Source organism: Cnephaeus nilssonii, assembly GCF_951640355.1.
Source record: "Cnephaeus nilssonii genome assembly, chromosome: X".
NCBI lineage: Eukaryota > Metazoa > Chordata > Mammalia > Chiroptera > Vespertilionidae > Cnephaeus > Cnephaeus nilssonii.
The window spans coordinates 128,849,936-128,854,541 of NC_137071.1; positions in this window are offsets into that span (position 1 = coordinate 128,849,936).

The following is a 4,606-nucleotide window of genomic DNA, read 5'->3' on the forward strand; positions in this document are numbered from 1 at the left end:
GACAAAGGAAACTAAGGAGAAAATAAACAAATGGGACTACATCAAAATAAAAAGCTTCTGCACAGCAAAAGAAACCATCAACAAAACGAAAAGGGAGCCCACTGAATGGGAGAACATATTTGGAAGTGATACATCTGATAAGAGGTTAATTTCCAAAATATATACTATCCTATATAGTAAAAGGCTAATATGCAAATTGTCCCCTTGACCGGGAGTTTGACCAGGGGGCGGGGCAGGCCGACCAACCACCCGCAACTCCTCCCCCCGGCTGGCCCCGCCCCTGATCGCCCCCCATTGGGGGTGGGGCTGGCCGACCAACTGCCTGTGGCCCCTCCCCCCAGCTGGCCTGGCCCCACCTGTGCATGAATTCGTGCACCGGGCCTCTAGTTAAAATAATAATTGTTTAAGAATGAAATGGTATCGCCTTTCCTCTTATCTAAATGAGCAGAATTTCATTTTATAGCACTAACATTGTCATACTTCTGCAATAGTAATAACAGTAGTGGAAAAAGAGAGTTGAGTCACCCAATTTGCTTAATGAAAAGTTTGGTCTAAGCTAATTTCTGGGGAGCTGGCAGGTATAACTCTCCAAGAATGCAGCTTGTTTCTTGGTCAGTTCTATTTCAGAGTCCCACTGGAATTGGATGTAAAAAGCTTGGCTAATGGGTGCATTTTAATCCTGTTTGCCTGTTTCAGTCCCTCTGGGTTGCTTTGAGGAAGTACACATCTCTCAGAAGGTCAATGTTCAGCTCAATGTGGTGTTTCCTTCAGGCAACACCCCTTGCATAATATTTGTTGGTGAAAAACGAGGAGGACATGGATAAGGAATCAACATTAACTTGGGGTGAAATCTTTATGAACAAATATGGCCAAATGGCTTACACAGTTTAATTGAATTGAATGAACACTTGCTTACTTTAGTACAAGGTGTGTAGTTGGAGTCACAGTTGCAATATGTTTTTAAGGTTTATGTTTTTATTATACTTAATTTTCACTTTTTACTTTGAAATAATTTAGATTTACAGATGAGTTTCATTTAGAAAAACAGTACAAAGATTTTGGGTACATCCTTCACCCAGATTTATCAGTTGTTAACATTTTACAATTGCTTTATCACTTTATTCCTTCCCCCTACATATATTTATGTACTAGAAGCCCGGTGCACGAAATTTGTGCACGGCAGGGGGTTGTCCCTCAGCCCAGCCTGTACCCTCTCCAATCTGGGACTCCTGGAGGGATGTCCGACTGCCCGTTTAGGCCCGATCCCACCAGGATCGGGCCTAAACGGGCAGTCAGACTTCCCTCTCACAATCCAGGACTGCTGGCTCCCAACTGCTTGCCTGCCTGCCTTCCTGATTGCCCATAACCGCTTCTGCCTGCCAGCCTGATCACCCCCTAACCACTCCGCTGCCAGCCTGGTTGATGCTTAACTGCTCCCCTGCCAGCCTGTTTGCCCCCAACTTCCCTCCTCTGCCAGCCTGGTCACCCCTAACTGCCCTCTCCTGCAGGGTTGATCACCTCCAACTGCCTTCCCTTGCAAGCCTGGTCCCTCTCAACTGCCCTCCCTTGCAGGCCTGGTCCCTCTCAACTGCCCTCCCTTGCAGGCCGGGTGCCTCCCAACTGCCCTCTCCTGCTGGCCATCTTGTGGTGACCATCTTGTGTCCACATGGGGGCAGGATCTTTGACCACATGGGGGCAACTATATTGTGTGTTGCAGTGATGATCAAGCTGTATATTACTCTTTTATTAGATAGGATAGAGGCCTGGTGCACGGGTGGGGGCCAGCTGGTTTGCCCTGAAGGGTGTTACAGATAAGGGTGGGGGTTCCCTTGGGGCGTGGGGCGGCCTGAGCTAGGGGCCTGTGGTGGTTGGCAGGCTGGCCACGCCCCCTGGCAACCCAAGGGGAGGCCCTGGTATCTGGAATTTATTTTCCTTCTACAATTGAAACTTTGTAGCCTGGGGTGGCAGCCATTTCTGGGGTGGCAGCCATTTTTGTGGCAGTTAATTCACCTTCTACAATTGAAACTTTGTAGCCTTAAGCGGGTGAGCCCAGCCAGGGTGTACGGAAAGCTTTGCTTCCCCTGTTGCCGCCGGCAACCCTGGCCTGCTCTCTCAAGCTCCATTCTGCCGCCATTTGTTTGAATTTGTTTACCTTCTATAATTGAAACTTTGTAGCTTGAGTGGAGGCTTAGGCCTGCAATGGCTATGGAAAGCTTGGCTTACTCTGTTACCTGGGAAACCTTGCTCTCTGTGGCTGTAGCCATCTTGGATTGGGGTTAATTTGCATACTCACCCTGATTGGCTGGTGGGCGTGGCTTGGCTGGTGGCCATGGCTTATGTAGCGGAGCGATGGTTAATTTGCATATTACCATTTTATTACAGAGGATATGTGTTAGGGGCAGGAGGGAGAAATAGAATATTGGGGACGAGCTATAGTTATAGGAAATATTAATCATGCTCTGTTAACCATGAGTATTTTGTTTTGATTAAAGAAAGCACATTCTGACATGGCTGGGGGTTGTACACCCCAGGACTGGGAGTTAACCTCAAAATGAGGTCCATTCTCCTTACTTGAGAACTGCCTATCATCATGGACAGATTAACAACCTTGTTGCTGAAACAATGGAGTCCTGGAGGCGCTCATCCTTTGCAACCTCCAGCCCACATTGCCTGTAATCTGAAACCATTATACCCATTCTTATTCCTTTTGCCTACTTCCTCATGTAATCTTTGTCCTTCTGCCCAATTTAAGCAGCTGGTTTATGGGGGGTGGATAGAGCAGGTTTTTTTTTTGGATGACCTGCTGTTCTCCCATGCTGCCGGCAATATTCAAAAATAAAAATGCTCATATACGATTCAACCCTGTCTCTGTTTAATTGGCTCAAGTAGTGACAGGCAGCCCAGATCCATTTGTTGTCCAGTTTCATATACATTTCATTGTCTTTGTTGTTATTGAGAGTAAGTCACAAACATTATGCCCTTTTACCCCCTAAATACTTCAACCTGTATTTCTTTTTTAATTTTTACTTTGAAAAGATTTTTTTCAAGTATAGTTTATATTCGATATTATTGTGTATTAGTTTCAGGTGTACAGCATAGTGGTTAGACAATAATATGGTATTTGTCTTTCTCTGATTGACTTACCTCACTTACCATGATACCCTCCAGGTCCATCCATGCTGTCGCAAATGGTAAAGTTTTATTCTTTTTTTATGGGTGATTAATCTACACTAATAAAAGAGAAAGATGCATATTGACCATACCTCCACGACGCCCACCAGCCAATCAGGAGTAGTATGCAAATTAACCCAACAAAGATGGCGGATTAATTTGCATACACAGGCACGGAGTGAAGACTGAAGGCTCCAGCCCAAGCGAAGACAGAAGACTGAAGACTGAAGATGACTGAAGACTGAAGACTGAAGAGGCTTGGCTACTCTGCTGTGGCCAGAGCAGAGAAGCCAAGCCTCGCTGCGGCTGGAGCGGAGAAGCCTAGCCTCGAGGCTTGGCTTCTCCGCTGTGGCCGGAGCAAAGGCCTGGGTCCCAGATGCTGGAGGAAAACCGGTGCCAGCAGCCAGGGGAAGAGAGGCCTATTGCATGAATCTTGGTGCAATGGGCCTCTAGTATTACTATATATATACTAGAGGCCCGGTGCACAAAATTTGTGCACAGGTAGGGTCCCTAGGCCTGGCCAGCAGGACCAATCTGGGGGGTGACCAATGGGGCGATCGGGGGGCCCCCACTGGCACTTGCCTTGGCCAGCCTGATGCCGCCTACTCGCCAACTCTGCCCCCTGCCGCCGGTTGCCTCCCTCTGAGGGGCAACTGGTGGGGTGATCAGGGGGCCCCTGCTGGCACCCGCCTTAGCTGGCCTGGGGCCTGTGGGCTGGGGGCAGCTCCTACATTGAGCGTCTGCCCCCTGGTGGTCAGTGCGTGTCATAGTGGCCGGTCCTTCTGCTGTTTGGTCAACTTGCATATTAGGCTTTTATTATATAGGATATATATATATATATATATATATATATATATATATATATATATGGTCACTTTTTTTATTCACATGTCTATTAATGGGCACTTAGGTTGCTGTTGTAAATAATGCTGCAATGAACATAGGGTTGCATATATTATTTTGAATTAGTGTTTTGGGTTTCTTTGAGTATATACCCAGAAGTGGATTCACAGAGTCATAAAGCAGTTCCATTTTTAATTTTTTGAGGAACCTTCATATTGTTTTCCACAGTGGCTGCACCAGTCTGCATTCCCACCAACAGTGCATGAGGGTTCCCTTTTCTCCACATCCTTGACAGCACTTGTTGATTTATTGATAGTAGCCACTCTTGACAGGTGTGGGGTGATATCTCATTGTAGTTTTAATTTGCATCTCTCTGATGATTAGAGATGTTAAGCATCTTTTCATATGTCTGTTGGCCATCTGTAGGTCCTCTTTGGAAAAGTGTATATTCAGATCCTTTGCCCATTTTTTAATTGGATTGTTTGGGTTTTCTTGGTATTGAGTTGTATGAGTTTTTTTAATACATTTTGGATATTTACCTCTTATCAGATGTATTATTGACAAATATGTTCTCCATTCAGTGGGCTGTCTT